At 39.7% G+C, this 13,339-nt stretch overlaps 1 long non-coding RNA gene across 4 annotated transcripts in view; it reads left to right on the top strand.

Moving 5' to 3' along the window:
* The window catches only part of LOC148188771 (uncharacterized), a 175,129-nt gene that overhangs the window by 65,876 nt on the left and 95,914 nt on the right, over window positions 1–13,339 (top strand). For all 4 annotated transcript variants that reach the window (XR_015777347.1, XR_015777344.1, XR_015777346.1 and 1 more), the window contains exon 2: window positions 10,801–10,889. This is a non-coding gene — a long non-coding RNA (uncharacterized LOC148188771). The remainder of the gene's footprint in view (window positions 1–10,800; window positions 10,890–13,339) is intronic.

The raw sequence follows: 13,339 nt of genomic DNA, 5'->3' as shown, positions 1-13,339 counted from the left end.
AATGAGTGAATATGCAGCAGCATTTCAGTGTGTGATGTGAAAGAAACATATGCAGATAAAAGAGAGGTCAGGGGAAGAGAATGGGTTAGTCTTTGATGTGAGCTGTTTGTCTCCTTTCTCTTCACTCTCCTCTGCTTCCTGTCTGGATATTACCATACCAAAAAAAAAAAAACGGCACAGACTGCAGGGTGGTTGGCAGCTCTGGCTGGCAGGGAACAAGCACCAGTGACTGCTTGTGTGTATGTGTGTGTATGTGTGTGTGAGAGTGCGTATACCTAACCCAGGCTGGACGGGACTCGAAGGGTCTTTCTTTCTTTACTTGGATCCCCATTAGCACCAGTATAAGCATTGGCTGTTCCTCTGAGGATCCACACACAAACATTCATACACACTTATAACAGTACCACAGATAAACACAACAGACATAACATCTCATCTTTTTTTGTTTAAAAAAAAAAAATGAGTATGGAAAATAACAAATTGTCATCCGTTTAACAAAAAATAAAACACAGACAAACACAGAATTATAATTTAGTCACAATTCCTCATAATTCATATCAGACTTGACCTTGATCATTATACAAATAAATAGTAAGTCTTAATAATCATAATTCATAGTCTGACTGACCTTTATTTATCCATTAGGTCTGAGTGGTATCTAATTTTTCATACCTTAGTACCTTCCTGAAATTTCACCAGGGTATGCTGTAAATGATGGTATAGGTGTGCAGCGCTAACACCACACCCCCATCCCCCGACGGTTAAAATGTTAGGAAAAGTAATATTCTCACGTTTTCCGTATTAAACAAAGAAATACAACTGTGAACGTCATGAAAGACTAAAAAGGATTAATTGCCTCGTTAACTCACCATAAAGCACACTTCATACGAACTCGACAGAAAATAAATAAAACTCACCTCAACAGTCTTGATTACTCTTGCTAGTAATCTAGTTAATAAATTCACTGTTCCAACAATAATCCAATAAATCCTTAATTCACCAAGTTAGACGTAAAAAACACGCCGTTATTCCCAACGGTCTCTCTGCCGTTGCTGGCCACTGACAGTCCTGTAACATATCCCTTCAACACTAGGTGTCGTGGTGTCTTTCAGCTCAGCTTCCTGTTCCATCAGTAAAGACCAAATTCTGAACTCTTAAGTTTAATAGAAAGAGGAGGGCCTGTATTTATGACAGTACTGACAAACATACTTTGAGATTCCTAAATATCCTGGTATACAGTTATAATTTGACACTGCCCAAACCATTTATCCATCCCGTGCTGTCTTACATATAATAGGGTATTAAAAACACGTTCCAAGGGGAATTTCTACTTTCAACAAGGTATATATTATTTTTACACCATTCTGAACACAATTCACTTATAATCCCTGAAATGTTTGGAGATACTGTTCTAACCAAATTTTGAAGCAATCCTTAATATTCTCTTGCACTGGCAATGAATTCCACCTGACCATTTCACATCATATCGTAAGTGATCATGTCACCTGTACATTTCTGATTAAATTTAACACAGCATAGAGGGATCTGTTACTTACAGTTAGCCACCTTCGTCTGTCATGCATGTCTTTTACATTGGTTCTATAAGAACACTGTGATGCACACTTTGTTTTGAGCTACTTGTAATTTAATAATCTCTTTTGTTGAAAGATTGGACCAATCACAAAACAGCAATTGAGCTGTAAACTAAAGCATTCAGAACTTGTTTAATAACATCTAGTGGCATAACTTTTACAGCTCTTCTTACAACTAGGGCCAGGTTTGGACAAATATTTCCATATGATGTTTGGGTTGGCTTGACATGCTGCTTTAAGTTCCTTTTAGTGTAGATATATTGGGCAATAAACAAAAATGATGGACCCATTATCTGTGTTGGGCAGAAAAGCTGTAACCATGGTAGCAACAATTACATGACACAGCAACGGGCTCGGTTCAGGTGCGGACATAAAAAAACAATGCCAGTCAGGCTCTGTCGGGTTCTGGTTTGGTTTGGACAGAAATATGCAGTGTGTGCCTGTGTGTGTGTATGAGTGTGTGTTTGGAGATAAAAGGAAACTTTCAGTCGAACGCTTTGTACTGCTGAGGAATTTCCAAAAGTAATTTAGTCTCACATTAAACCTGAAATATTCTGTTTCTTAAAATGCCATTTTTCCTGTCATGGTACAAAAAAAATCACCTTGTGTTTACATCTGAAACATTTTCCAAAAGTAAAATGCCCCTCCAGTTCAGTTTAGATTACCAGAATGGTGACAAATTAAATGAAAAACCAACATTAGTTGTCCAAGTAAAGTGCGGGGCATTCAGAACAGCTTCTTTGCACCTCAGCATTGATTCTTCAAGTCACTCAGAGCAACTTAATATTTATTTGCAGTGACCCTTCCCTATCAACATACAACAATGCATTGTATGATATCCCGTGAAAATGCACCTACAACAGCTTTTGTGATAGCCTGTGAATTAGCGCCCCATGAATGATGTTACTTCTTTAATGTCAAGTTACATTGTGAGCATAAAGATATGTAATTAATGCAAAGTTATGGAGGTTAGATTTAGGCAAGTAAAGTAAATTGGTTATACCACAACCATACCACAACCATACAACAACCATACCACAAAATGAATCATAGTTCAGACATTTCTGAACAACAGTCTCCAGGAAAAGTCCTGTATTTTGTGACCCATCGACCACCTTAATGGTAAACAGATCACTGCACTTGCACCCAGAGAAAAACAGCTGAAATTCCTTTTTCTTTGTACTTATAAAATGATACTGTACTTTAGTTTCAAATACAGATTTGTGATTTTTAACTTTGCAGCTTTGCAGAGCCCTTTTTTAATGCATTGTATCCTTGTGTTATCAAAAATATTCAAATAGAGCAAGTATCGTAATATCAACAAGGCAAGCAATAAACATGTAGCTGATAAAAAATGAAATGTTACATTTAGCATTTATATGTCACATATCAAATCAGTTTTTGCATTTTTTCATGCTATAAAATCTTCCTTATGTTCAGAGAATGATCCCTCAATGGCCGGTTGGGTTGAAATCTTTGCAAATGTCATGATTCAATTAGATTCTGATTTTTGGTGTCACAATTAAATTCAGAATTAACTCTTTATTCAAAACTGATCCTTGATAAAACAAATAGAAAAGGGTCTGCAGAAGTAATGGTATTAGGCTCTTACTCTAGGGCACTGTGTGTCTAACCATTCACTCATGTCCTTAGTCAACCGAATTGCAATATGAAATATATTTGCCAGCTAACTTGTCTAGATTGAACTCTTCATCTGACCATTAGGAAAAAAAACTGAGCAAAGTGTTTAAAAGTATGCAGCATTTTTTTATTTTAAAAGATAAAGTGCATTCATTTGAAAGCATTTAACAGTCTCCTGCCTGTAATTGAATAATAAAAGTGTCAGAAAAATCTTACTAGTTGCTCTCTGGGTTCTGGGGGGAAAAGGAGGAGGGGAAGAAAGTAAGAAGAAATGTGAGAGCTTCATTGATGTTACGTCTCCAGCGATGGAGAATACACTCCGTTGCAACGCTAGTACTAGTAAAAGTCATCATTATCCGCAGTGCTGTACAGACGAATGAAACAGACTATGGTACGACTTATTTTCTTCACTCGATCAGAATTTGGTGAAAGTTTTGTCTTAGTGCTGGAGCAAGGATTCTTGGCAGGTACATGTCAGACTATCAAGGCATTTGGTGTATTTGTGGTCCCTGGAGAGTGACTCCTAATGTTTATAGTGACCTGCTGACCTTTTGTTTCGCACCACTGCCACGTCACAGTGCCCGCTTGAACAACTCTTCGGTTCATGAGAAGCTGTCAGAAATTATGTTATGGATATTTATGTTCCATAGAGGAAAAATCCTAATGTTGTTTGTGACTCCTTGACTTTACTCTAAAAACACTATCAGGCCAAACTTTTCACACACACACACGCACGCACGCACGCACGCACGCACGCACGCACGCACACACACACACACACACACACACCAGAAATTTCAAAATCTAATGGTCAATGCTGTGAAACCTTTGAAACAGTCATGCTCCCCAGATGATACAACCTTTTGATTCAGTTGCCCATGATGCCATTTGGGGTGGTTGATGTGGCCCTAAAATAATTTCACAACATTTCAGGGTATATATGCGATAACGATATTCTTGATGGTACGACAAAATATAACAACAATATGTTAGAATTCATTTCAAGTGTGTACTATAGCATCAAAATAAGAAAAAGAGAGAAAAATCCAAAAAGATTGAGTTGTTTGTCCACCTTGACCTGAACGCTCTGCAGTTTCTCCTTTGCTCTTCCTGCTGTGTCACTCAACACAGACCATCAGTCGGTGGTCAGCCATGGTTGTTGTTGCTCTGCGTAATAGTAAGACATTATGTCAAAAAGTCGGAATACTGCCGTTATCACAGCCTGATTTAAAAAAAAATAATGTTAAAAATTATACCAGTGTTATTGTAAAGGAAGTGATAGGTCATACCTGCAGATGCTATGTTACTTAATTGTTTAGATTTTTTTCAGGGGAAATATTACCCATTTAGCTTTTGAATCTTCAATTGATTTATAGAAATAAGGCATCCTTAAAAAAATGCTTTTCAATTTTCGTTTTTGGAGATGTGAGAACCTGCAAATCAGGTGAGACTGGCTTTTGGTTTCAAGAGTTGAAATCTTGCATTTCTTGATGCAAAATTAGTTTGTTTTTAATCAATGTTCATGTTGTTATTACACAGTACAGTAGCACTATGTACAGCTCTCGACACACTTAAACAAAACTTACGAAACGGAACTTGTATGACTGAAAACAAAAGTGTAGGTAACAAGCAGTGTTTCCTGCAGAATGCCAGTGTTTGTGGTTGTAGGTGGCGATAGGAGGCTTGGTGGGTGGGCGGGTTGATTGGGGGTGTCATTTATTTATTTTTTGGCATCGGCATCTTTTAAATGCCTTTGTGTCCCTTTGGATCATTCTGTGTCCTCACTGTAGTATCCGATCTTTTTGTGGGTTTTTATACACAGCGCAGCAGGTGGAGCTCTTTGTGACTTCTTTTTCTCCTCCACAGCAGAATGTTTCTCAAGGGGTGAATAATTGATCTGTTGATCTTTTCACGGCCAGAATGAACCAGCAGAATGAATTGTTAAGTTTCACTTTAAGTGGCCCTGACGCTGCTTTGTCTCTGCTGCGCAATAAATAACCAAACGGTATTGCCTATATATTCCAATAGTGCTCCTAATTTACAGTCCAGCTTTAAAATCTAGCTGTGACGGAGGGTGATTTAGTTGTTGGTGCATTGTAATGTGTAAAGTGTAATCACCAGAGCTCAGTTAAACTGGTTATGTCAGATGATTATTGTACCAATAGGAAATTTAAAATTCTCCTTTTCAGAGTTTGGATGCTTGAGTTCAGTTTTTCAAGTTCAAACTCCTAAGGACGTTAGTTTAGACTTTATAAACTCTGGATTTTAGCTAGGCTTTTTTTAAGCTCTGACTTAACATCATTGTCCGTAGCATCTTTAACCATTTTGTGCATTTTGATTAATCTTTTAGGGTAGAGTTAAGATCAGACAGTCTATTTAATGCATTAATCCTACTATTTATTTCCGCCTGCCAGAGAGGCCAGTTCTCATTTAGACGTGTTGGCATGTAGAAATGAAACTCTGTGTGGAGTAAAACGGTAAAGGTCACTCATGTGAACACAGGAATAAAAAAAGTGCCATTGTTCCCTCTGTGAAAGAAAAGTGTAAGACTGATGAATAGAAACTGATAAAAATGAGAATTCACAGACACAGATTCATAGCTTTTTATTAACAGAAAACTTAATATCACAAATATAATAGGATGTTACTTTCCTGTTGAGCGGTGGCTTTGGTATCAGGCAGATATCTACCAAAGCCATTTACTTTCACACTCGGCAGAAGGCCTTTTATAAATTTCAAGCACTGCTCGAGTGTTTTTCATCATCGGGTGTTTACGTTATGAAAAGTTTGAGCCTGTGTCATCAAACTTTCTTTGCCAATTCCCACCACTCTCCAGAAATCGGCTGGAAAATAGAAGATGATGAAAAAACACAAAAAGCATGTGAGCCCATTTAGTGTGCCTCCTGAGCTATTTGTGGCATAAATGCATCTTTCCCATATGGTGATACACAGATAGCGAGCAGCAGCCTTGGCCCCAGTCCACCTCTATTTGTAAAGGTCAACGTCTTTACTTTAAAGAAATGTCCCCCTGCGGTGAGCAGCCGAGGTCTCCAGAGAGCCAGAGAGAGGTAAAAAGGAGGGGGGGTAGGGTAGAGAGAGATTTCCCTCAATACAAAGTGCTGCTATTATTCATGTGGAGTGTTGAAATATACTCCCCGCAGACCCGCGGTGTGTACTCTCGTGGGGAACTCAGCTGGAGTCAACTCCATTTTCAGCCTGTTGAAGAAAGTGGCATCTTGTGGAGGCAGAGAGCAGCGGAGAGGCTCGGAGGTGACGCTGGCACACAGGTGTTAAATGCTAAACTGTCAGTACCTGCCAAACACGCATGTAGATGCAAACACACAGTGCAAATATGTGAGTACACTATGTGAGTTTGTGAACACATCCACAAGCTCCACACATCTAACCCCCCCCCCCAAAAAAAAAACCTTGGTAAGATCTCTCAAAACTAAAGATCAGGCCAAAGTAAACTGTGTCTGACTTGAAGTAAACCTACCATAGACTTAGTAAAAGCACTTGAAAGAAGTCATGACACCTTAGGAATTACACAGTATCGGTGCTTAAAGCTAGATTGTCTCCTCAAGTTTATACTAGTGCAGAAATCTGAATCAAATGAGCTATTTATAATAAATTCTCTATAAATGATTATCTTGCTTATTTGGCTGTACACTCATCTACGGGTGTGCTAAGCGACAGACTTTTCAGAGTCTTTTTGTGGCTTGACGCTCAGAATAAACTGAGCAGCCCAGTGGCAGCAGGACAGTGGCAGCAGGACAGTGGCAGCAGGACAGTGGCAGCAGGACAGTGGCAGCAGCACAGTGGCAGCAGCACAGTGGCAGCAGCACAGTGGCAGCAGGACAGTGGCAGCAGCACAGTGGCAGCAGCACAGTGGCAGCAGGACAGTGGCAGCAGCACAGTGGCAGCAGCACAGTGGCAGCAGCAAAGCATTGCTGTCTCTCCCTCTTCTCTCACTGTGCACACAGTAATCAGTATCACTGATAACAGCCTATGAAAATAAATGCAGGTCTGTGTGTGTGCGGTTCAGGTTCTTGTTGTCTGATAGTGCTGATGGCATGCAAACAAAAGCATTAAAATAGCAAAATTCTGAAGTAAAGTGAATTAATTTCAATGCTGCTATCGTTGGATGCACTTTCATGGAAAAGTAAGGCTAAATTTGCTCCTGCATCAAACTCCACTCGGTGAACGTTGACATGTGACGTGTGAGTGAACCTTGCCTGTCTGATTTAGTGGCATCTAGTCATGGGAATTGCAGATTACAACCAGCTGATACTTCTTCGAACTTGAACTCCTGGTTATAATTCCTTTCGTGTTCATTGTTCAGGAGATTCTTCAGAAGGTTTTCTTTTTTGTTTGTTTGTTTCGAAAAGCTGAATTATTGACATAGGTCTCCTCCTTTCCAAAACAAGTGGAACAGCTGATTTCAACCAGTAAAATCACTGAGTAAAGCAGTTTAACATTAGAAATCAGGCGCCACATTATCTGCAAAGGTCTCTTCCTCTTCAAAACAAATACACCTGTTGATTTAAAACAGTAAAAACACTTAATAAAGCAGTTTCATGTTACAGTTTAGTGTTTCTCTGATGTTGCTTGTTGCTGAGGGGCTACTAACTATGCTGACACAACAAAGCGATAAGGCCCTATCTAGAGCCACTGTTTGGTTTGTCTGTCTGGGCTACTGTAGAAACACGGTAGTGCAACACGGCGGACTCTGTGGATGAAGACCTACTCTCTCTGTATAGATAAACATCTCATTCAAGGTCAGAAATTATACACTAAAGAAAACATACCCATTATATTTATTTATGCCAATATATCCCCCGAAAACCTACACACTGGATCTGTATTACAGTAGTTCAGCATTTTGGGAAATGCGCTTACTTTTTTGTGAAGGACAGTTAGATATCAACGTTGATACTTCAATGTCATCTGTCCATTAAATGTGAAGCTGCAGCCAGTTAGCTTAGCTTAGCAGAAAAGGTAAACAGCTAGTCTGTTTTTTTTCTAAAGATAACAAAATCTGCCTACCAGAACCTCTAAAGCTCACCAACTAACACAACTGTTTTCAGCACCAGGTCTACGGCTTGTGCTTAAGACTGAAGCACAGCCATGCTGATATCCAGTGCAGCACTCTGAATCTGAAACTTTAGCTTTAACATATTACTTAGAAGAATAAAGACCAGTTACCTTGAAACAAATGTATTAATCTAATGCCAGCGGTGCTTGACAACATAATTTTTTTCTGGGTAGGAACAAACAAGACTTAATCATCCTACAATAAAATGTTATTTCTTTCTCGAATTGCCCCGTCATACATTTTCACACACATGCACTCCTCAAACTAGGAGCCCACACACATCAACAGCATCCCTCGCTCCTGTCCTTCACACAACTCTCCCTCTGGGCCCTGTCATCGCAAAAGAGGGACAAATGAGAGATGAGGAAGACGGAGAGGTGTGAAAGTGCTGCCTGGACCCTGCAATCTTGCCTACTGTTAAATCTTTTGTGCATGTGTGTTTGTGTGTGTGTGTGTGTGTGTGTGTGTGTGTGTGTGTGTGTGTGTGTGTGTGTGTGTGTGTCTGTGGATTTGTTCCGTCTCCGATGCTGTCTGCTTGCTTAAATCGTCTGCCGTCTTGTTTATCTGTGTGTGCGCGTGCATGCATTTTGACAGTATCCTCGTTTGCCAGGAAAGTGTCTCTCCAGGGACCAACAGCACGCCACCACTCTTCTCCGAGGTGTCAGAACGTTGTTTCCTGCAAACAAAGTGATGACATCCTGTCTGTGATTCAGACCGCCTGCATAGATTTACACTGGAGGGAGCGGACAGCTCCAGCCTCGTAACTCAAACAGAGCACTCAAGTGGGATCAGGAATAAGAAGAACAGCCACTTTTTGATGATACTTGTCCGATAAGTCAAAAAATATAGGATAAGCAAAAAAGTCAAGTCCGGTCTGAATGCTTTTATGCCCGTGCACTGTACTGCACGTGACAGAACGCTATCAGCGGTGATGGCTGACATCAGTGACTTCAATAGAAATGCCCTTTCTTGTCAGGCAGCACTGCAACACTCAGTGTGATAAAGCAGCACAAGGTCTTACTTAAGTAGGACCATTAGAAAACCACTAGAGGAGGGAAAATATTGAGATGATGTGAAGGCAGAATTGCTGCCCCTCACTGCAACTTTTCCGTGTCAAAAAAGACATTCTGAAAGCCTCATTTGCAAGCTAATGCACTGTCAATCTGCGATGGATGTGTAATTTTGATTCAATCACTGTCAGTCCGTGGCCCCGGCTGATATTAACTGCCTCCGTCTCAAAGACAGGTGTTAATCTTAGGACTCGCTGTGAACAATGTAGTCTGACAGGTCACATTCATGTCTTCAGCCTGATGAATTTTGCATTCAGTCACAGGTAATAAACACATCTCCACTTGTACTTGGAGATATTTCAACTTTACAAACAATATAAAGTTTTCAGCAGTTTTAGCCCCTGAAAGGTCTAGTGTGTAACATTTAGGCAGATTTAGTGGAATCTAGCGGTGAGAGTTGCTGATTGCAACCAGCTGAAACTTTTTGTTGTTCATTGTTCAGGAGGTTTGTACCAGGAGCCGAATTATTTGCAGAGGTCTGTTTCTCTGCTCTCATCAGGGAGGGACTGCTTACTGTTTGACAAGTGTTTGACACAAAAATTCAAAAACACAAATAGGGTATCGATAGCCAGTGCTTGGTTTGTCCGTTCTGTGCTACAGTAGAAACAATGTTTTTTCCGTAAACAAGTACCCAGTGCCTTTGTAGATATGACTGGCTCATTCTACGGATACAGAAACACAAAGTTTCTTATTTTCAGGTGATTATAAACTAAAGAAAACATAGTTATTATATTATGCTATATTTCTGCCAAAACATCCCTCTAAATCCTACACTCTGGACCTTTGAAAGTTCTCAAGCATATGGCAAAAATGGCACCAAGACACTATAGCAGTTTCAAAGTCATCAGATTGCTGTACTGATCACATTATACGACTGTCTTAAAATGGGTTATCTCAAAGTTGTTGTGGTTTACACATTACACAAGTTATGAGCGACAGAGTGACACATTACAAAACATTTTACTGGCAGAAATCCCTGACGAGTCTTTCCAAAGTCAGAAATATCAACAAAACACTTGCGGAAGTGCAAGACTACACATGAGAGTACTTAACGATTCACCATGTCCGTGCACTAATTTGCAGCAATAAAAGAAGTAAGAAAGAGAGAATATATATGAGGAAGAGAATGGTTGGGGAGACTGGGCCAGCAAAGATGTTACTCTCTGCTTGCTGATGTTCTGTTGCAGGCGTTTTGACTGCTCCCCCTGATATTTAACTCACCCCATTTTTTGTGCTCTATCTTGCTTTTGGTCATTGCTGCTCTCATTGCCACATTATTTTCACACAACAGTATTTTGACTTGCAGAGGGATCTGTAACCTACTAGATGTCTCTCTGGAATCTGCCATCTTTTAGGTCATGTCTTTGAATATTTAATAGCATTTCTTGTTTCTTGTTTGCAGGCTTCTGAATGGAGTGACGGGGTTAACTCCGGAGTTAGCAAAGACTCTCGGCGCGGGAAAAACAACAGTAAACAGTAACAGCAACAACGGTAAATACTTTAAAAATTTTCTTAGGAGCTGTTTGTGAAAACGAAAGTTAACCATTTAGGGAAGGAGAAACTCACTGGGATCACTAAGGTTGGAGGTGAAGGTAATGCTATTTTGGAGTTATTGGAAGTGAAAAGACATGCAGTTTGTAAAACAGATATACGTGCAACAGCATAGTTGCCTTTCCTCCTGGTGGAGATCCCAATACACTTCAGAGCAGTCAACCTCACCTGTATTGTAATACAACTATACCAGATGCTATAACATAAAAAAGTTAAAAAAAAAAAAAGAAAAGAGAAGGGTATTGGTCAGTATCGCTCATAGATAATCTGTAATTCGTATCGTCTGCAAAACAAAACAAACAAAAAAAATATACCTTCTCGATACTTTTTTTTCTGTGACTATGATTTTCTCAACACTGAAAATCCGGTCCATATGTAATGGTGGTTTATCTAACTAGTAACTCGTACTATAAAATGTGTTTTCGTAGTTGCTTTCACTTTGTTGCCGCTCATATCGATCCTGCTGCTGAGCCGTAGCTAGAGACATTTGATAAACTCAGAAGAAAGAATCCTACAGGCTGTAAGCAACAAACAAAATTTCAGTGGACCTTTTATTGTCCTGGCATCTGATTATATTTGGTGGCACGAGGAGACATACTTGATAAACCACATTATGATAAGCTTTGTCTTAAGCCCATTAAAAGTTGTTTTTTTTAATTGAGATTTTGGTTTGTAAATGTGATATTGTGTTTTGGGTTGTGCGAGACACAGCCCACTAAAACCATGCAGACATAACCTATCTAACTTTTTCAAAGACATATTCAGAAGCAGTGGCTTTGAGGCTTTCTCTTATTTGGTGTGAGATTTGTTCGGGCAGCGTAAGAGAGTGAAACAGAGCCTGTGAGCCTGAAAGTTGGAAAACTTGCAGTGTTATTGTATTTGAGTCTTTGTAACAGCAGAGAACATCGCTACAGCAAAAGACAGGGTTTGTCAGCCTGTGGAGAATTAGTCATGTAAGCTGAGAGCCAGGTTATATTGTATGTGATAGCAGAGCTGTTGCAAGGCAGTTGAGTTAACTGCAAATGTGAACAATATTTCAGACTATTGTTAAAAATATATATAGGTAACTCCTGCAGTTACGTGTTGTACCAGTCTTGACCCTGCATTTCATTCTGAACACTTACGTTCAGAAACCTCTATTCTCACATGTAAACTGCGACGCTGGTGCTGCATATGCATATGTTTGTTCATGCATTTAGGCAGGTTGACTGTTTTCCCTTGGTTCGTGGATCACTTTTCACAAAGCATGTACTTATTAAATTATTGATAAGAGAGAGCCATGGAGAGGAAAGCTGCTGAATACAAAATTAAAGCAATGCTGCAGATTCATACAAAATGAAGTTGCACTGATAAATTGAGTCAAAGTGAAATATCAGAATAATTACTGAAGTCAGACTTCAGAGGCCAATGTTGTTTGTACAGAAATATGATGAAACAACTGTGGATGCCTTCTTTTAGAGAAGCTGACTCATGAAATCCTACGATCTGCTCAAGATGCACCAACACTGCAGATGAATGTTGTAAAAATGTACAAGCAGAAAATAGTTTCCCCGAGTTGTCACAAAGAGAAATAACTTCCTGAGAAAACAAATACAGACATAGCACGCCTTGACAGATTGAGATTGAATAAGTGACGGCATCATTCTTGCTATGAATAATAAGACTTACCAAGTTTTTTCATTATTTTTCAGGCCCACTTTGGCTCCATCTGTCTGTCCAGATAGTCAAGCAGCTTGATGATGATGAGAGAACCTGTTACTTAAACACAGAAACTCAGCAAAACTTTATGAAAGTTACCGTAATCAATATATTCATACAAGCGATAAAACAAATGGCTAATGCAAAAATAGTAACTCACAGAAAATTTCACCTTGAATCTGCAGAGCATTAGTGGAACTTAGGTCCTTTGTTTTGTTTGACGGCTCTATATGGTTTTTGGGCTCATCGCTGTCATCAGTGCCATTTCTGTCGAGTATGCCTTTCTGTCAAGTTTCTGTCGTGTGTGTGTGTGTGTGTGTGTGTGTGTGTGTGTGTGTGTGTGTGTGTGTGAATGGGTTATTTTGTTGGTGTGTCCATGCGCCGTCACGGACAGGCAGGAGAACAGGTAAAAACTAGACAACAGCAGGAGCAGAGGTCTGTGAAAACTTTTCAGTGGTTTTTCTACTCTTCTATGTCTCGTACTTCTTCAGTCTCTCTTTCAATCTTGGTGTAGATGTATTTTGATCAGTTTTTTAACTGCTTAGGAAGAGATGGAGGGTAATTAGTGACGGCGTGTCATTGCATCATGCCTGTTGAGGAGCTGAAATTACCGCGTTCACCTTGTGTTGTGGTCCCATAAAATCAGAGGCGATAAAAACCCGTGTCTTCTGCTGAGTCATTTGCCCCGGGTG

This window comes from Plectropomus leopardus, chromosome 9 (assembly GCF_026936395.1).
Source record: "Plectropomus leopardus strain MGB_pleo_1.0 chromosome 9, ASM2693639v1, whole genome shotgun sequence".
Lineage (NCBI taxonomy): Eukaryota > Metazoa > Chordata > Actinopteri > Perciformes > Serranidae > Plectropomus > Plectropomus leopardus.
Note: the sequence above shows the minus strand (reverse complement) of the source record. Positions and strands in the feature narration are given on the sequence as shown.